The following is a 22045-nucleotide window of genomic DNA, read 5'->3' on the forward strand; positions in this document are numbered from 1 at the left end:
GCAGCCAAACAGCCGACCAGCCACGTGTGGGCTTACACGCTGCATACATATACAAAGATATACATACATATACGTATATGTAAATACATATATGGACTATTGCAATGCCATTGTGTTGACAAGCCCGAAAATCGGGTCAGTAGTAAATCAACAAAACAACCCGCCCCGGCGGCGAACAATGGCAATCATTGTTCTGCGGCTGGTGAAAAATGCATGGTGCATAGTTTTAGGACCCGCTGATTGCCAGCCATTGAAAATGCGCATACGAGAGACGAAATTCCGCATTTATTTTTCTGGTTTTTAGGGGGGAAAGCGAAATGTAATGAATCGATGAGCAGCCAAAGCCAATCAGTGAAAATACACGAAAAGCAATATGAAATCATAACCGGGCATTCGCATTCCTCTGTGGCTTTCTCTTCCTCACTCTCTCTCGTAAGTTTTAAAAACAATTGTGGCGGCCATTTAAAATATGCATTTAAAGTCGTTGGTGCATTTATGGGTTACTTAATGGGGATTATGGGTTTTTTTTTTTAAATATCCATAACGAGCACAAATGTTTTCAGGTCTTTGGAGATTTATTGTTAAATACCACGTGTCAAGGGTCAATCTAAAGTCTTTAGGGATTTCAGATACAACAAGCATTAAATCTGTTGAAAATGTTAAGATTCATATCAGGAACAAAACTAAAAACTATCAAAAAATAATTAATCATGTATATAAATTTTACTCACTTTATTATTAAGTCATTTCGCTTTATATATATTATATTTTCGCATACTTATAAACCAAAAAAATCGTGTTTTAATTGTGATAGATAATGCACTATTCCGCTTTTCAGTTTTATATTGCAAACTATTAAGCTGCAAACGGTTTTATAATCCAGGAATATATATTATATTAATGCACGCCTTACTTTTTACTTTTAAATTCACTAGTATACTTTGATATCATAGTTTTAGATCGCCTAAAATTTGATTTTAAATAGCATTCCAGCAATTATTAGCAAACTAATAATAATGATATACAATTTGTTAGTCCAAGCTTTTGGCTGTTTAATTTTTGATTACCTACTTGAAGACCGCCAAGGATTTGATTTTACATCGCAATGTGGCAAACATTTTCCACCCAACTAGTTAAATATTCCACAAACTTCCACTTCAGTCCGCAATCTGTGCCGGTTCTCGTGATAAGAAAACATTTTGAGAAACTTTTTATGGCGCCCAACATCTCTCTGACGTTAATGGGTTAACGTAAGTGCTGCCTTAAAGCCCACATGCCAACATCAGCTATCAGCGCTTCCGTGCACACTTGAATTCACACACAGAGAGGGAGAGAGGGTGCTGAAGAGCCACCGAAAGAGAGAGAGAGAGCATGGGAGACATTCCCCACTGGCGATTAATCAATAACCACTCAGCGGCTGAAGCAAAACGATTTAATGGACACGAAATGATGGAGCTGACCCGCTGTCTCTGTGTATCCCCGCTGCGAGCTCGCGCGGATGCATTAAATCTGCTGGAGGCTACTTTTAGGCGCAGGGTGTAATGGAAACGAGGTCAAACGGGACTCTGGCCCCTATTCGGTGGACCTTCAACAAGAATTTCTCATTTGGTCTTCGATTATGTGCGGCGGCCCCGTAGAAATGGAGATGGAGCGAGATTTGCGTATTTCCCCCTCCCATTAGGCGCTGTGCATTTTTGGCACACTCTGTTTTTGGCAACGAGTGCAGTTCCAGGTCACTAAGCTAGACACGCACACACAGAGAGACATGGAATGATTTAAAATCTCTGGTTAATTAAGAGCGGAGCATGGGAAGGCAGGAAAATGTGCCACTTGGAATGAGAAGTTAATGGGAAAATAAAGAATATCTTTAAAATATCTACTGAAAGCGAAAGGGGTTTAAGAACCCTTTAAATATGCTTAAGAGTATGCAATATAATTTTGTTTAAATGTTCGTATCTTGTTTGGACACACCTTTAAGGGTTTAAAGCCTCCTTCAACCTTTTTTGTTGTTTTTTTTAAGGGTTTTCTTAATTTTGATACTTTAAATGAAAATATTTATATATCCTAAACATATACATTTCTTTCAAGTAAATATTCCTTTCACCCTAAAAACTATCCACTGCCTCGATTAAAGTGTGATCTTTATCGGGTAAACGCTTAGAGGCAACAGGCCAAGACAAACAGTCGGACAGATAGACACGATTGTCGTCATAAATTTCGTTGAACACGACCGAAAGTTGGGGCCAGAAACACGCAAACACACACACATACACAGAGACTCTCACAACTCGCTCGTTGACTGCCGCCAGAAAGTAGGCAACGAAAATGGAGGAACTCACACAGGTGCAGAGCGGAAGCCGCATGAAACATGACCCTCGCTCGATACAAGCGGCAAAAGTTTGCGTGCCAAACAAAACACACGGCAAAAAGGTGAGACAGAGAAAGCCAAAAAGTCACCTGGAAAATCAGAATGGAGCAGAATGCACCAAAAAAAAAATAGGGAGCCAACCAACGACACTTGCATGTGGCACGAAGGCTACACACCAAAGCGGTAAACATTTAAAAAAGCATTTCATTCGCATATCTACGTCATACCGGAAATTCTATATCAACGCAAATTGTTTATGGCCAAACAAGAGACACTTCTGGGCAGTAAAATGAAAAGGGAAAATGTGGTAAATAAATGCATGGGTAAAAAATGTCAAGGGACGACAATGATGACGAGTCCAGTAATACACTGTAATTGGGTTTTAAAATTTAGTAAGTGTTTAAACAAGATATGACAATATTGATTAAGATTATGATTTAAAATATCAAAAATTATTGTTTCTTTTTTGGTTTGCCTTAAATTTCAGTTCTTGAACCGTGTCTAGACTTCGACTAGTTGCGTCATTTATTCGCTTGTGTAATATGATGCGCCTTTCACTCGAAAGACGAGGTCCTGGCAAGTGAAACTGGGTCTGAAATACATTGAGGTGAGCTTTTTAATAAAGTTAAGTGGATCAGGCCAAACCAGACCAGAAAAAAAAGAAACATATAAAGGGATACGGAAACACGAACGGAGCTCCCCGCAGGGGACAGCACCCGGAGACAAATTTTATATTTATCCATTTGCCAACGCTTATGTGGCGTGCCAAATGAAAATATAGCCAGCTATATAGCTGCCAGTTCGTGTATACTTGGGGCTTTCGGCTATATTTTTGCCGTATTTGTTTTCGTGGTTGTGTCGAAGCGTTTAACCCGCCATCGAGGTTAATTAAAAGCAAAGCGCGCCCAAAACTATGCCACGAATTATGCACTCGGCGCCATATATGCCACAAACACACACACACACACACATACGCGTCGGGAGGTCAGCGTGCAGAAAATTATAAATATAAGCTCATTAAAGGCTTAGTCGCTGTAGGAGGCAACCACACCACACCACACCACACAAGTCCCTGTGTCCGTGTCCTGGCTCGTGTCCATTTTAATTAGATAAAATTGCATTTTGCATAATTTTAGATGGCCGCACACATCAATAAATCGAGCACTCGCCCGCACAGCATGCAACTAATTTATGCCTTTGCTAATTAAACGATCCACAAAAACGCTGCCCCCTAAAAATGCGGCATTCAATTTAATTGCATCGGAATACAAGCTCCAAATTTGATTTTCCGATGCGTTCGAATCAATTAGCTGGATGAATATATGTCGTTAGGAGACAGTGCGGTATAAATTATGTTATTTTGTTAGTTAGGGAAATGTGTGGGAATATCAGGGAACTAAAGCTATAAGTCTATATATATTTCAGTCTTTACACCCAGTTTTCCCAATAAAATATTGGTTAAAAGATCAAAGATGAACTAATACTTTGTAGATTTTTATTTTATGTATTAAAAATCGTTGTAAAAATATAAATATATATAATCCTCTGTTACTAAAATACAAATATATATCTTATGCTCTGCCAGAAAGTCCCTCTTTTTCCCAAATCCTATAAAAGGAAAATATACCCCCTGGCTTGTTATCGAGGCTCTGCGGCAATTACCGCCTTGCCGCAACCAAGACAAACTACTCGCAAAACAGGAAACAGGAAACACCAGGGCCATCGTGATGGATGGGTGGAAAGCCAGGATGGCGGTTACGACGGTGACGGCTTCAGTGGCTGGAGCTGTCAATTATAACAGTTTGCTAAAAGTTTCCGCGAGCTGCACAGCACAGCACATACACCAGCCATGTGCGGCTGTAATTAAACAATTAGCGAGGTGAGTGCCACTTAATTAAATAATTTGCAGCCGTGCGGTTGTAAGGCAGCGAAAAAACCAACAACCAACCAGGGTTGGGTCGAAGTTGCGATACCCTACGAAAGAGATTCATCGCGAAGAGTTAGGCCCAACAAAACCCAAACTCCAGTCTCTTCACTGAAATATGACGTCTCATCAGCAGAACATGCCGGCAAGCAGGCGGCAAATGGCGACAGGTGTTTCAACAACATTTCGTGCATGCCATAAAAATAACCCAAAACACACACACACACACACGCCACGCACACTCTGGAATACATGACATGCCTGACTTTTGTGTGTGTGAAAGAGAGTGGTGTGGGTGGTAGTGGGGGTATGGGGTGGGGGGAAGGGAGCACACATAAATGAAATTATGACATATTTAAATGGCACACAAAAGGCAACAGGCTCCTGGCTCCTACCTACTTCTCTTTCTGCTTCTCCTTCGCCTGCGCCATGACGGGCGACTTCCGGTTCCGGTTCTGTTAGCCAAGTTCCCTAGCAGTTAACCCGGACGCGTTCATGTTCATTTCTCGTTGTTGTGCCGCCTCGCCCTGTATAATTTACAATTTAGCGCCATAAATGTTTTGTCGTTGGTACCACGGGGCGTATGCGGAACATTGCGTGCTAGGGTCAGGTCAAGTGCGTGCGCCATGTTAATTATGTGACAATGTTATCAAGGTGTCGCTGGCAATCGTTGGCCCAGCAGTTAGATTGGCTTAGATAGGTAAATGTAAGCAGATAACCATCTTTACGCGGGTGTGGAGAGGGTTTTTGTGGAATTAATTGAAATGGGTATTGGAAAAATACTCCCTGTTGTTTATTACACAGGAAATACGTCTTTCTTTCTTAGATAATCATCTTCTAATAGTAAAATTTGGTATAATGTGACTTTAATTTCGATTAAAAATATTTAACAAGTATTATTTTTGTATCATTGAAGTCAAAAATAATTACTTAAATCCACTATTTCGACTATCATACTAATCACTAATCAATATCTCATAATTACATAAATACCAACATATAATTACTAATGTCCGGCATCATCGTCATCTGTCATCCGTTTAATCATTTACCTGAAACGATAAAGTGATAATTTGAAATTAGCAATGGGCTTTTTGTGTAATGCTTTATTTATTTATTGATATATTTTTGTAATCAACGTTAACAACAAACAACTAGCGAGCATTGACAGCTCTTTCGGCAATTTGCGTTTGTTGTCGCCGTCATGGCTTTTTCCGTGATTCTAGGGGCCTCGAGCAGAGGGCTTAAATGATTAATTAAGCGCCTCAATGTATGCAACAACATTCGGTGTGCGACTGTGTGTGTGTGCGGTGTGAAAATCACGTGTTGAAAATGGCGTGAATTCGTCGTATGAATAGCACATAATACCCACACACACACACACACACACCTATACCCATACCCACACACACCCAGAGGCAGCGAATAAACACACGTGAGTTCGCATTTATTTTGATGTCATAGTTTTCGTTGGAAAACGCGTTGATTTTAATATTTAAATAAATGCTGTCGCTGATTGCGCATACGACGCGTTATTTGCAATTGCAGAGCGCACTCGCTCTTTCGCCTGTTTGTTGTTTGCATAAGACAAATTGTATTTGTTTTCGACTCTTCCCAAAAACCCAATTATATGGCCAGGCCATTTTCATCGAGTGAGATTTCCTACCGAAAACATGAAACCATGAAAAATTATACAAATATTGATGTGTCGGTGCGAGAGTGCAATAATGTTGATGCATAAAGCCATTTGATGGTCTGTTGCAGCTGCAGCAATGAGTGGTTTAATTGAAATACATTAGCACACAGCTTGATGGAGATTTTCCCCACATATAATATTGAATATATGTGCTACAGATAATATATAAAACCAGCTAAGCTAACAAAGGCTTATGGGAATCAGGTGAATCGGAGATTAAGAAAGTGTTCGTTCTTGGGGAATATTATTGGAATATATTTGCCACAAGAACTTAAGTGAATATTTAACACATTATTTTCTCGCTTAAATCTCTTTTAAATACATAGACTGACAGCTATCCTTTCTATATATTCTAATCCATTTTTTTAATTAACTCTTTGGGCATACTCCACTTGAGCACTGACCCATTTAAATGTGCAAATTTACTGGAGCCCCATCTATTGAGCTCTGTAAGTGACACAGAGCCGCGGCTCTAATTCATTATTTTCCATTCATTTTCGGGGCCTTTGCTGGGCCGAGTGCCAGGAGCAGACATACGTATTTTAACATATTATTTATGGCAAACATTTTTCGGTCAAAAACACTTGAAACCAACCGCAAACGCAAACACACACACACAGGACACAACGCAACAAAACACAAAAAAAAAAAAAGATGCGTATGCAAATGGAATATCAATTTATTATGGCACACACTCGAAAATTAAAATACAAACGTTGTCCAGACTAGAAACACTTTTAATTTATTAAAAATTCTATTGTCACGGACTAGGATAACAATGGCTGCCAGTGCGGGGAGTTCGGTGTGAGCCACCGGAAATGCGTTCTGTGTGTTCACACTTTTACCCCTTTTTTGTGGCCGTGGGAATTCCTGGTTGTCACACAATTTTCTCTTTTTTATATATATATATTTTTTTATGTCGCTGAACTCGGCACGGCAGCGGCTACTTTGGACGAGGAGGAAGACCAGGACCCGGAGCCGGCCCCACAATCCGTTTTCTGCTGTTGATGCTTTTCACATGGTTTTGAATGAATGACACATAAAGTTCTTTTTATTTCAGCTGCGTTTTGTTTTTGCGACATTTTTATGAATGCCTCGAAATATTCACCCATTCTTTGGACTCCCCACACATCTGTGAGCCTGGGCTTATTCATGCGGAATGCGACGCATAGTTTTTTGTGGGTATCCCAACCCTTTTTTGTTTGTTATTGTTTTGCCAACAGTTCGGGCCACACACTCACTCACATCTGGGTGATGAAGAGGGGAGGGGGGAGACATGGCTGGGAAACCCTTTTCAACGCAAATATGTTCCATTAGCAATGGCTCGACAACGATTTCAGTACTTTTTCGCCTCGCCTTTTGTTTTTTCCCTAGTTTTTTGTGCCAACTTTTTGCCTTCGTTTTGCCATATTTGCCATTTTTTTCACAGCTTTGGCATGTGTGTTGTTTGGCTTTCTATGTTTTGGTTTGTTGGCATACTTTTGCCAAATGGAAATTATAGTCTAGTGCGCATAGAGGCTGCCCTTTTAGCCATTAATTTATGTTGCCAGAGGATGGAGGGGCCAGGCAAGGAAGCGGAAATTCAAATCACATCATCCACTATGTATATAATCAACTCACTCTGCTTTTGGCCACGAAGGCAAACAGCCAAAACAAAGACCTCGTCCGGTCAAAACACAAAACAAAGAACCTAACAAAAAAGAAACACAATGAAGGTAAACAAAATGACGGCGAATCAAGCGACACGCAAATGCAATTGAATGCACTTCTATGGCTGCTCTCTCTCTCGCAAAGTTTTGGTCAGTGCGCCATTGTTTACCTTTCTTTTTTTGTGTTTAAATTTAATTGGTTTCCTATTTAAATTGCATTGGTTTTGGCTTGATGGTTGGGGGTTTAGTGTGCAGAGAGGGGAACCCCCACTGGGTCTCAATTGTTTGGCCATCGCCCCCTTTGGACTCGTATAATTTGCCTTTGATTGCTGGCTATAAAATTGGAAAAACCCAAATAAAATTCACATAAATTGGCCTTCATTGTTCTTTGTCGTTAAGGCCACATACATACATATATAGAATTTCATGCCGCATACTTTATGGCACTGTGGCACATTTATTTAGATAACCAATTGTAGTTTTTCCAATTAAAATATTTCGTATTTCGTTGAAATGAAATTGAATTGTTGCCCCGGGCCCAAAAATGGCATCTGTGGCAGAGATTTTCATTTGGCAGCAAATGATATATATACTTGTGCATTCATTTTTTTTTTCTTTATTACTCCATCGTTTTATGACACGCCCGGGGGCGGTGGCCATAGACTTATGCAGCTCAGTGTCCCTTACGCACTGTAAATTTACTTAAGCCCCGACAAACATTAAAATTGCTCTTAAAACTGAAGTAAATACCCGAAATAGCATTAACTTTCCTGTTGGTAATTCCAATTAAAAAAGGTTTATATATACAGGAATATATATACATTGAATTGTATGTGGCTTCTGTTTGACAAATATAAATATTTAAAGGGAAATAGTTTGAAATTCTGGCACTCGAGAGGAGCTTTATAATTTGCTTTTTCAAAGTCTTTGCACAAATATAAAATATTTAAATGAATTATTTAAATTGGTATCAGGTTACCAGTGATTTATATCTTGCAATTTTTGAGTAAACAATTATTTTGGGAAGCCTTTTTAATATAATTGGTATTTATTAAACGTTTAAATCTATAAATATTTTTAAAGCTAAATAAAGCACAAGCACTGTAGTGTTTTTCTTCCTGTTGAAACCCATCATGAATGAAGCACTCCCGTTGAGTCTGATATTTCCCCCAAATAATCTACCAATTTTCACACATTGTATTTGCAAAAACTCCCCTCAAATGCCTAAGCTAGAACAAAGGAATAGTTGAAATAAAAATAATAATAAATAAATGTATAACTACTTTCTCCCCAGGGGCCCTGCCGGACTAGACGGTTCGAAAATCGAGTGTGTTTTGTGTCTGTCTAAGTGGATAATGGAGTCGGTGGCAATTGAAGCGCATGCACTGATTCCATAAGCGTTCTCCCACGAGTGTGTGGTCCTGACCAAGTCCTAACCCTTTTTTGCTGACTGTAAGCCTGGTCTAAGCGTTCGCCGTTTTGAGGGGATAAAGAATAGCAATAGCAAGGAACGCATAAAATATTAATAACGGGATTTGCCCACTGCTGTTGGCCAAACAAAGCCCAAAATACATACAGTGCACAAACAACAGCAAGAGCAAGCAGTTGGCTAAAACTGATTTGGCTGTAATCCCATTACCGGGGTCAATGCGCCCACAGAACATACAGCAGAGGTCGCAGTGTTAGGTCTAAATATAGTTAAGAGCAGTGAAAATATATGTTTTATCATTTTATTTATTACACTTAACCCATTTTTGTTATTTTTATTATGCTTTATATGTTTAATAAATTAAATTTATTTTTAAAATGCTCCTAAAAAGTATTTTTCCAATGGTTCTGCTTTAAAAATGTTAGTACAAATACTCTTTTATTAGTTTCTAAGATCAAAATATAATATTATATTACAACATAAATAGTAATATATAATATATAATTTAATCAAAAATAATAATTCTTGTTCTAAAAGTTCCTATGAAAAACCTTAAATTGTACTAATTCCCTTAATACTTTTCAGAAATAATAGTTGATCTTTTGATAATTCCTCAAAATAAAATGTTTAGGAGCCTTAAGAAATCTCGACTTTTTAAAAGCTTTAAAATGTATACAAAATATATTTCTAAGGTATAAAATTCGTTGGCAAGTTATTTTTAATTCCAATTGAAAATGATGTAACAATATTTTTGACACCTATTTCGATTTTTGAAAACCCTTAGCGTAAAGTAGAATACCTAAATAATTTAAGGTTCTTACCAGCTTTACAATAATAGACCGAATTGATTATTTTTAAAATAATCTTTCAGGACTATGGGAAACCATACAATATATATATATAGAAAATAAACATTCGCTCCTATTATTTTCACCTCTGCTGTACAACCAGCACGGGTTAAATTGAGTTGGTCGGTTGAACTTCAAGGGGCGAGCCCAACTTGAGATTTCAGATTGGGGCCTGGCCCTTCGGAGCTGCACAACAACAAAAAAAAGTAAGAAAAAAAGATGGAAAAAAAATCAAAATCATGAATCCGAATCTCAAACCAATAGCCGGACGGATTGCCGGCGTCAAATGCCGGACTCAATATTCGCCCGGAAAAACGGGGAAAAACACGGACGGCGCGAGCGGCAACAACAAGAGTTGTACGTGTAATTGAATTCTGTGGTGCGTCGTCGCTGGCGTCAATTTATTTGACCACGTATTGTGTGTGTTTGGCGCGCCGGAAGGGGGTAAACTCGGGGGGAGTATGTGGTGCGGGAAAAACAAGGCTAACCCAGGGGAGGGGGGCGGCGGGTAAATGGGGAAAAGCGGTGGCTCTGGGGCGAGTGGTGGTCGGTCGGTCAGTACGTGCGTATTACACGCCGAAAGGGTTATGGGCATCGTAATTGTATTGGCCGGACTAAACATGGCTCTCAGTTGTCTGTCGGCCATTGGGCAGCCCCAGGCGCCCCTCTGGCCACCAGAAAGGCCGAAACCAAACCCAACCCACCCACTGGAAGCCACCCCCTGCGGTCTGTGCTCCACGCACGTTTCTAATTTTGTGCGTGGCTTGTTAAATTCTTTTTTTTCTGCTGTTGCTGCTGTTGCTGCTGCCGGGAAATACAAGCGGCCTTCATTTGGCCAAAACGCAAAGCTCTTGGAATTTTTCCTCATTTCGCTGCTGACAGAACAAGAACAGCAAAAAAAAAATAAAAGTTCATTTAGCTATGAGCTGTTTATTATCCGCCGGCTGAGTTTTCCCTCATACTTATTTTTTGCGAGGCTGTCAACGCGTCTCTGTATTATATTATCCTCTAGAAGCCGATATTCCGAGTTCCTGGAAGCAAGGGAAAATGAAACCAAAAGGAAAAGTGTGTGCTTAGATTTTCAAAGCTGCTGTAATTTATGTCTTTACCCTGCATTTTTCTTCAGATTTTATGTATATTCAAGCTCATTTTCTTGCAATTTATATTACCTATACAATAACTTGATTAGTTTATAATAACTCTACAGAGAGAATACATGTTTTTCATTGGAAAAATTAACCAAGCTCACATAGAGCTCAAGGCCTTTTTAAATAATGAATATTAGTAAATATAATAATATTAAATTTCGTAATTATTTCCCCGAGTCTCATCGCGTACAATTTCCTGTTTCAGTTCGTGTTTGCTTTCGTGTAGCTCAAACACGCTCCGAAAAATACACAATTTGCTGTATGTAAACAGAGATTTTAATCCCAAACCCCTCTCATCTGGCAACTGGCATCCAAAAGATACTTTTTCATTGAAGAAGGATGCAAACAAAGCTGGAAGCTGGAAGGAAATCTCATGCATCAACGCTTAACAATGGAGGAGGCGGGGGAGGACAGGAGAGGACTGAGATTGAACCCCGCAAACACTAAAACTGAAATCAAATACCTTTGCCCTTAAGCACAATTGACATTTTGCACATGACATGGCAAAGCGAGAAAGGAAAGCCGAAACAGAGCTGAGGGAAAGTCGGAAAAGCGTTCAATGGTTTGGCAGGTGAAACTGGATGCGCTCTCTCTCTCACTCTGTGTCGCCCACTGACCTCCACTGAGGAGTGGGCGTGGCCTGACATTATACGCTTGTTATAATCCCTGGCAACATTTTTATTGCAATTGTCAACCGGGGCCATAAAGCAGCAGACCCAGAATCCTGACACCTCTGCCAGCCGCTGCTCCCCGCTGCTGAAAAAAACCAATGCGAAGCGACACAAATTGAAAATATGACAAGAAAATTCGCTTCAGCAGCAAGTAGGTCGGAAAAGCGGTGTGTGAGAAGTAACCAGGAAAAGCGGGGACCGAGTCGAGGGAAGCTGCTGCAACTGTGGCAGTTTGCTAACTTGCCAAGAACTGGCGTCGAAAGCATATTGATTTCGGTCGGAGTACGGGAAGTGTTTTGCCAACGTTGCCAAAAAGGAAACACGAAAAATTGAGGAAAAACTCCCCACGTCATGTATGAGTGTGTGTGGGTGAGGGTGGCGGGGGATTGGTATGAAAAGCACATGCATCAAGGTGAAGTCAGCAGTTTCCTTTCGAGGGCAACCGGGCCAGCGCGCTGATGCTGCACATGCAGCTCAGCGAAGCAAATAAAAATAATATTTTATCCATAGAGCAAAAATCGAGAAGGCACAAGAGAAGAAAAAGGGAAACAATGAGCAGAGGCCAGAACAGCAGCAGCGATTTTCCTTCGCCGAAAATGCGTTTTCCCAATGCCCATTGATATGCGCGAACAATGAGCCAGGAAACTGGGCGCCACTAAAGAAGCCCAACCTCTGCACTTATAGATATAGATATAGATATACTATATAGTAGCTACTGGGCCCTGCAACTGACCCAGATGCCCGTCGTCCATGCGAAAGTTTATTAGCTCAGCCAAGTTTACGAGCCGCTGCGCAAATCAGTGGCAGCGAGTAGCGGATAAAAAAAATTATGGCACTTTGGGGCATTCCTAATAGTGTGTGAAACCAGGAAAATTCAGTGGACTTCACTTTGCAGATTGCCAAGGAACGGTTATAAATATGAACAAAGATTTAGCCAGCAATCACAGGACTCTTGGACAGTCGTAAAGGGTGGCTTATAGATAATCTTAGTGTTTAGGATAAACTGGTAAGCTGCTGGGAAGTAAATAATTTCAAAACCCTAAAAAAGTGTATAAAATAATGTTTAACATGGAAAAGATGGGTATAAATATGATTAAGCCAGCAATCACAGGACTCTTGCACAGTCGTAAAATGTGGCTTACAGAAGACTTGCAGATAATCTTAAGCCAAGTTGGTAAGCCTTCTAAGACTTTATATTTAAGTATATAGCTTACTATTTCATTGCTGGGATATAACTAATGTTAAAAACCTAAAAAACATGCTTAAACTAATGTTAAAATGTGAAGAAATGGGTATAAACAAGATAAAGCCAACAATCACAGGACTTTTGGACAGTCGTAAAGTCTAGCTAGCGGTGACTTAAAGATAATCTGGAATACACTAAATAAAATTTAAGCTTTTGACTTACCCTCTCACTTTTGGTAATATAATCATATTTAAAACTCTAAAAACGCATTTAAAACACATTCTTCAAGTAAGAAAGGGAATAACTAAACGGAAACGCATTTTTTAAACCTCCAAATGAGGCTCGCGAGAGGACTCCTTTTTTGCATATTTAAAATACCCGAGAACAGTAAGTGCTGACCCAACTTTGCTGGCTATAAAATGAAAGTTTAGTATTTCTCCAAGAACTCCAACTCCCGCCGAGTCCAACTCAAAAGCCCATCCACATAATGAAGCACAACTTGAGGTGCAGTCGTCGTCGTGGTGGTGGTCAGGTCCAGGCCCAGGCCCAAGTGCTCCTGTCGTAATGCCATAATAATATTAACGCACAAAACAAAACTTTTATTGAGGCCGTTCCTGGGCACTGTTTCGCTTTTTATGACCATAAAAAAATGCCATAAAAATGTTTAAAGTCGGCCAAATAGGCGCTAAGCAGCGGCCAAGTGCACTTGTTGAGCGAGCGCATTTCCAGTAGCTGGGCACCTCATTTTCCCACCACCTCACAATTTTCTCAGCTTTATTTTTATATATATATATATATAATTCCCTCATATATTGGTGGCAAAGTTTTTTGAAATAAACTTTTAGCCGCTGTTGATTTTTCGCCACATTAAAGCCCAGCGAGCTGTTATCTTGAAACTTTGTTGAGCTCTGGAGCTGTTTTCTCAGCTGCGGCTTAAGTGGGTTAAGAGTTTGCACCCATTGTCCCTTAGAAAGGGGGGGACATTTATATTCTAGGGTTTATGTACCCTCAAACGCCAAGTCGAATCATTGCAGGACCCATTTAATTCGAGCTCCTTTAGTTAGAACTTTATGGCTTTCCGGCATCTCATCACACTTAAGTAGCCAGCTCCGCCTCTCAATGTCTGCAATAAAAACTAAACAAATCGCTGCCAATGGCACTTATTATCACCTTGGCAGATTTATCACCTGCTGACCGCAACAGACCAAAAATTAATATACAAATAACAGACACACAAACACACACTCTTGGCCGGGCAGGTAAACGACAGCCGCCTTTATAAATGGCAACTGAAATGTAACACGAGTGTTGGCCAGTGTCTATGTGTGAGTATTGCTAGACTCCGCACTCCCGAAGGGGCGTGGCACACACAATGGCTGGACGCCCTTTGATAAATTTACTACACAAATTGAGTCGCTAAATTAGAACATTTATTTTTGCTGCCCCCCAAAAAAGAAAAAATAAGAAAAAGAAAGAAAGCAAAAGAATACCCAACGTCTGGCAGATGAAAAAAGGAGAAAAATCCCCCAAGTGCGTTTGCCACTTGATGTGGCATCTAACGAAACCCGAATCTGCCACGCCCCCCAGTCTTCACATCCCTGCCAGCGTCCTTCGTCCTTCGCCCAGCTCCATCCTGCCTGCCTGCCTTCATTATTTTGGACCAGCGCATCGACATCGACTGGCTGCACTTCATACTTAAGCTCGTCCAAATCTCGAGAGTGTAATTTATTGTTATCATTTGTTTGGCTAAAAGCAACAACAAGAAAAAAAGGACCACCAGACCGGCGAAGGACGAAGGACGAACCGAATACCCAAGAAATTACTAAGGGAACGAAATATATCAAGACTACAGAGGAATACTCTGTTTTTACTTGGTTAAAATATATAAAAATAGATAGTAATATGTGAAAATTAATTATAAATATTTTAAAAATTTGTATCGAATTTCCCTAGATTATTGATGTTTTATAAAAAGTGTTTAATAAATAAAGTTGTCTCTCTTTATATACATTTATTGAAATATTTGAATGAAAATAAGCATAATTTGTAGCTTTATCATATTATGCATTACATTATTGTAAAGCATATATATTTTTATTAATTGTAAGATTCTAATATAATATAATCATATACAAATCAATAATATAAATATCATTCAGAAAATATAAATATCATTGAGAAAATAAATAAAAAATAAAATAAATATAAAATATAATAATATACACTTCTTGGGTACAAAAAATATAAAAGTATAGATATAATTATGGTTATGATCTTTTTAAGCTTTTGAGATTTCAGGGAAAATAATTTCTTTTGAGTATTTATACATTTAATTTAATTGATTTTGATATCTTTCTTTTTATTTATATTATTGGATTAAATGCTGTCAGAAAAATTCCCAAAAAACAGACCTTGAATCGCTTAAATTAATAGTTGACAGGCTATTCCTTGCAGGGTATTTCCAGCATTTGAGCTAAGAGAAAAAAATTAAGGACCCACGAATATATAGAGTGAGGAAAACTGAGAAGGGAAAGCAAAGAAATAGAGGGCGTAGAGCTTCACACACACACTCAGAACAAACGCGTGCGCACACACTTGCAGGGAGTGTGTGTGTGTGTGTGTGCTGGAAAATTACGCACCGAAACTGAGACATTTCCGCTCGGCACAAATTTTGTGCTGAGACCAGCGGAAAACAGCCGGCGGAGGAGACCTGAATCCTGGTTGATGGGAAAACCAGGACATGGCCCCAATTTTATTGGCCACTTTTCGGTGGAATTAGCATGCGAATTAACCAGAAAACCAGGCTGTAGAGCAAAACAAAAATCGAAGTCAAAGTTGAAAATTCAATTTCCCTCCCCCCCCCCTCCCCACCGCAATTTCAGTTTCGCAACAAACTTAATTAAGTGTAGTTTTGCCCTTCATTCGGTATAAGGATTTTCTCCATCTCCAAAAAGGACTATTGAATATTTTGGGCGCCAAATAGTTGGGCATACTTCCTGGCGTCGAGCAATGATTTAATTGGAAAATTGTTTAGCTAACTGCCGAGAGAGAGAGAGAGAGAGAGAAAGCCGAGATCCTGCTAGAGAACTTATCAAAAATGCATTGCCCAAAGTTGTGTGTTGCATAGTTTCGAGGCTCCGGATTGCTAATTGAGCTGAAGCTGTGCATTAAAAATGCATGACGCCTATTTTCGGACAGTCCGAAACTTAATTAAAACGAAATTTCACTTTAATAGGTCGCTGGGGGATGCCACACACACAAACACACACACAGTTACTGCCCCAATTGGCCCATTAAGCTCGCATAACAATGATGCCAATAAGCAACTACTGGGCCATTTTACATGTGGCCCCAACAAATTATTACAAACCTAATGACCCAATATATAAATTTCATGCGAGATATCCCACCCTACCACCCTACACCTCCTCCCTTAACAATGGAAGCAGCGGGTGTGCCCTCTGACATCCCCAGATGATAAGAGAGGGGCGGATTCGTGGGTTTCCCAACATGCAAAATATATGTATATATTGTCCTTCTGTGTTGTGTGTGTGTGTGTGGGTGTGTTCCCATTATCCGGGTCTAGAGAAATGTTATAAAATAACCAGAAAACAGAAAGAAATTTGCGTCTAATTTATGAGTGGAAAATGTGAGAAGAAAACGGCAAAAGAAAAGCTTCCCACATACGCATATAAGGTCTCCGGCTTTCACTGCCTGCTAATATTTTACAAGAGTAATTTTTCGGCATTTTTCACGAGCTTTTTATATATTATTTTTTATTCGTACTCTTGCGGCTTTTCTTTTTTTTGTTAAACTAATAGACATTGGCCGGCAATTTAATGGCTTTGCAGTGATACGATGCATTCTTTAAGCCAGAAAAGAGTAAATGTTGCAGCAGCTTAGAGTCTAGTGTGTGTGTGTGTGTATGCACTCAAGTGGTTGCATTCTTAAATTGGATTAAGTGGGTTTTTACCAGAGGGGAAGAGGGACCACTTCCTCCCCATCGTTAGCTCAGTGGCAGCTTTCGGCAAGATATTCCGTAGTCTCATTCTATTTTACGATATTTTTTTTGTGTGCTTGCTTGGCTTTACGCTCGAGAGAACTCGAACTTAATTAAGAGCAAATATTAAAGCACTGTTTTTATTTAGTTTCAGCAAGGGCTGCCGATGAGAGTGCAAAAAAAAAACAGGGGGAACTAAGGGAAATGTGTGATTTTTTTCTAAATGAAACATGAAGGAGTTACAAAAACTGTGAATTTCCTAGGGTTTCAAGTAAATTAAAATATCCAAAAGCCTTAGCCTAACAATAAATATACTAATATATCATTAATTTCATTTAATTTATAATTTATTATCATGTCTGTCTTCCTTGAAGTCTTAAAATATATAATCTTTTTCTTACAAGTTCACTAAATTCTTTCCGTTTCAGTAATTTCGTGTGCATTAGAGTCTGAATTTTATTTAAAAAAAAAATTCACCATATTCTTAAGAACTCTAGAAAAATAATACAGCACTTACTTACCCTTGCTGGTTATAAATAAAGACCAAACAGTAATCCCTCTTATGGAAAAACTACAAAACAAACAATGTGGGAAACCGAAATACTTTCAAGGATTTTATTTACAATTTTCAGCTACGCAATGGTAGCACAACACAAATATTTAAAAACTTATACGCAGAGATAGCTCAAATTGAAGTAAACACTTTGTTTGAAGATGAACAACTGCATGAGTGAACCCTTCCAGAAATACGAATCAGAAGAAAGAAATTAAAAACAGAAACTTTAAGAGAAAAGTATGAAAAATATGTGTTAAACACAAATAATAAATTTAAAAAATGGCACACAGCTTATTAAATAAATATATACTTCTTTTCCAAAAAAAAAAACTAAACAAAAGCCCATAATGTCTGTCAAATTGAGGGAAAATGTCACACCAATGAGCTGACAAAACAGTCAATCAGAGGCATTAACATGAAACATTGATAGAACCTCCTTCCCCTACCTTCACCTGAACTGCTCCTCCTACATCAGACTTGGCTTAAACAACGTTTTTTTTACCAGGAAAACATGGCATCACAACAACAGAGACAGAGACAGAGACAGAGATGAAAAGACGAGCTACGACTCCTGAAGGACCTCTCTTCATTCAATCAATACAACTTTGGCTTGGGGCTGGGGGCTTGGGCTTGGAATAAAAGTACATAGCAATAAACATTTCATTGAAGACGCAACAAAAAACGCATGGCGGGGCATAAAACAGGACTCAAAAGAGCTCAGGGGAAAATGTCTGTGGGAGATCGGGGCAAATGGCCGGGAAACTTGCAACGTTTATCGGGGTAACACGAGACACTGGGACCGCCAACGCAGTAAAAATGAACCAGAAGTCATAAAAATTGAAAGCTCGCCGGGAGTATTTTCCAGCCCCCAGCTCTTGAAGGTGGGGGTTGGAGTGGTGCGTAGCAAAAAGGGAAAGGCAACGGGCGAAATATGTATAATAAAGAAAATTGAATATGCCCAAAGGCGGTCAGGGAGCAAAAACCCAAACAAAACAAAACAAAACGCTGCCACATGGTCCAGACACTCACTTTTGTCCCACGGAAAAGCAACTGAAAGCCAAAAGGAAAATGCTGCCAGGAACCCGAAAAAAAACAAACTATAAGGGCGAGGCAACCTCAAGTCGCAACTAAAAATACTCTTTATTTATTTATCATTACAACTATAAATTATTTTTGGGAAGTAAATGCGAATGCCAGGGACTCTATTTTGATTCTGTGCCTTTTTTCTGGAGTAATATTTATTTTTATAACTAAAGATCTCTTCAGAAACGTACCTATGCTAAGTCGGGCTTAAAACTCAATTATAGAATTATTATTTCAAAGGACAAACTACCCCTACTTGGGCATAATACCCTTGTTTAGGGCAAATAGCATGAGCTTGCGAATAGCGAAAACCAATTTCGGCGTTGGTCTTTAAATGATCCAGATCCTGCTCCTGCTCCTGCTCCTGCTCCTAGTCCTGCCTCCAGCTTCACCCTGTCCACCTGCCTTTGAGCTTGTGCTTTGGTTAAAATGTAAATTTTATCTCAACGTTAAATGGCTGGGCTATGGATACGGTGGGGATACAGTGTTAGTATCTTCTAGATACAGCCACAGCTTTCGTCGATTGCGATTTTTATGCGACACAAAATCTGTGGAAAATGTCGCGGCTCTGGCTCAATCTGATTTTTATGGCAATCGCAGAGGAAGGACGAAACAGGACGAAAAAAGAGAGGACAGAAAAAGGCCAAAACTAACACTAAGCCAAAGGAATTTACTTAGTTTGGCGAGATGCGAGCGAAATTGGTTGAGATACTGATTGCCAAGGCCATGGAATTGGCCTGCCAAATGACTTTGTAACTTGTTGTGGCCTCGAGATTCTATCGAGAAAAAAAGGGGACACTTGCAGTTGATATATAAGATACATATAGGAAAATATAAGTAAAATTTTAAATGTTTCTACATAGTTTTTAAACTATTTGTAACTTTTGTAGCTTGACAAATTTTGGGCTAAATGGACTGGTCGTAAACTCATTCATTACCACGATTAATTTGAGTCTCAAGTCATTTGTTAAGTATGAACTCATGATCAAAGGGTTAATTTACATCTCTATATTTTGCGGTTAAATTGGATAACAAATACGAAAATCTTTACATACTGACTGTTTAAGGTTTTATTACGTGAAATATGTGACTAAAATTAGCCTTCATAATTCATAAGGCTTACCAGTGTTATGACTTAAAATGAATGTGTCTTTTATTATTTATTGTATTAGCTTAAAGTAATTGCTTATAAATTAAGATTAAAATAAAATTGGAACATCTCCTGCTTCTATATTTATTTTTATGTCGCAGATATATGTATTTGCAACTATAACCATAAGTCTTATGACACCAAAATTTGTGTTTAATTGATCAGTTTGTTTAATTAAATTCTTAAATTTTCGTTTGAACTTTACCTAAAGTCCCTGGGCATCATCAAATTAATCGATTAGTGATCCCTTGCATTAACACTTGACATATGTATTTCTAAATCGGTTCAGCAAATACTGGTGCTGGTGCTCTCCTTTCCTTCTGGGAATTCGCTGAAAGACTCTCACCGTTTGCCAGAGACTTTGCAAAATTTATTTATAAACTGATTTGCATACTCCTAAACAAACCATCGCTTCGCACAGAGAGAGAGACAGAGTGTAAGCTGTTTGCATATGCAAAACTAAGACAGTGCAAAAATGCGCAAACAAGTTGGGAGATATAGCCATTCTATATAAATAGCCGGGGGAAACTGTCGCACATTGGCTCCTTTCCCTCCCCTTCCCTGTTCCCAGATTTCATTTCGATTTGGTGTCAAGACACCGAGTGCAGATCTATCTCTGGTACACAAGTATTTTCCCAGCTTTTCCCCCCAGAGCAGCTGCTGCTGGTGGTTCTGTGAAATGCGCCACGTGGCCTCCGTGCGGAGGAGAATAAAGTCATAAAATTGAATTGGTAATTTTTTGTGTTAAAAGCAGAAATTAAAATAAATTGAATTGCCGCTAAGACGGCAGAAAAAGAAAACTGGGAAGGAGGATGAGAAGGAGCGCTAAAATAGGAAGGAAAATGCAAATGAGTCACATCGAGGAGGGACGCAAGGATATAGGTTCGCTTGATTTTTCTGCCTTGAAATGAAAACAAAATAAAATAAAATAAAGTAGGAAAAGCAAAGAAATGAAAGGCAAGGAGGCTGGCGGAAAATCGCTCAACAACAAGACCGAAATAAATGCATTGTTGTTGTTGTTACGCTTTTTATGGTTTTCGTCCTTGTCCTTCGTCCTTCTCATTGTTCATGCCATTGTTGTTGCCATCGCCGTTATTGTAATAGGATTACTGCATAAATTAAAGTATTTGCCGTGGCATCATCAAATAAGATTTGCAACGCCCCCCACCCCGGGCAAGGACCTTCTCCACCGAACAACCCAGCCACCCAACCACCCATTGCCGCCCACCTAACGAGCTACAATGCGCGAACATCAAAAATCGCAAGGATAAGTGCGGCGAAACCGTGGAAAAAAAGAAAAGCAGCAGGACAAAACGGCAAAGTAAATAAATAAATGTAGAAGAGGAGCACAGAGAGAGAGAGAGAGATGGCGAATACAAGTGGCTGTGGGGACACGTAAAAGTAAAGTTTATTGCATAATTTTCGACGGCTTAGTTAAAGTGTAATGTAAACACAAGCAGTGGGCGATGGGCAAAAGAATGGCGGCTGAAAAACAGGGCCAGAGAGCATGATGTAAGAGCGGCGTAAAGGCCACCAAGAGATGAGACAATAAAAGTGCAGATTATAAGAAAATATGTCACTGAATCTTTTATCCCAGCTTCGCTTTTCTCAAGGCTTAAGGGGATTTCTTGTTTTATTGTAAAATCTAGATAAATCAAGTCCTTGAAGAAGGAACTACAGTATTAATTGAAAACTAGGATATTTTTTTATCGCTTTACCCTCAATGTTTGTTAAGGGTTATACTAAAGTTAAGAGTAAATTTATATCAATGGAATCCCAATTTCAAGGAGATTTTTTAACATATTACACTATTAAAACAAAGTTGGTTAACAAATCACTGTACATTTCTCCATCTCAATATTTATTTAGTTTGTTTAAATTTACAAAAACAAAACCCCCAACACAAACTTTAATCAAAATATTTAGCTTGAGCAATCTGCGCCCTTCATATTTCACTTAGTAACCGCTAAAACATAAACCGCAGAATATGAAATATTTATCAAAAAACCACTGGCCACCTCCTGAACCCTCGACGGAAAACTTCCGTTTGCGAGGGGGGAAAACTGGCAGCGACAGCGAAATCACTTCGAACATTTTCAAAACTAAACTAAACACACAAAAACCGCAAATTTCATTTTGATAAAATTTTAATTTGGCCAAAAGCCCGAGCCCAAAGCCAAGAGCGCTCGTTAGCTCGAGAGCCGGCAAGCTGAAGCTGAAGCTGGAACTGGAGCTGGAGGCTGCGACCTCGCCGCGCCTCAATAATTCAAAGATGTTAAGCCGCAAATTGGCATTGGCAGTGGCAATGGCAGTGGCAGTGGCAGTGGCATTGGGGCC

General features: G+C 39.3%; 1 protein-coding gene across 3 annotated transcripts in view; it reads right to left on the reverse strand.

Annotated features, from left to right (window-relative positions):
- tei (irregular chiasm C-roughest protein teiresias) overlaps window positions 1-22045 on the reverse strand; it is a 135786-nt gene that overhangs the window by 98536 nt on the left and 15205 nt on the right. The window contains exon 2 of one of the 3 annotated variants that reach the window (XM_086838266.1): window positions 5290-5344. The exons of the other annotated variants lie outside the window; for them this stretch is intronic. The gene's annotated coding sequence lies outside the window, so the exon portion shown is untranslated. The remainder of the gene's footprint in view (window positions 1-5289; window positions 5345-22045) is intronic. 3 annotated transcript variants of the gene reach the window in all.

Source organism: Drosophila serrata, unplaced genomic scaffold (assembly GCF_035046125.1).
Source record: "Drosophila serrata isolate PLE 108 unplaced genomic scaffold, ASM3504612v1 contig_347, whole genome shotgun sequence".
Lineage (NCBI taxonomy): Eukaryota > Metazoa > Arthropoda > Insecta > Diptera > Drosophilidae > Drosophila > Drosophila serrata.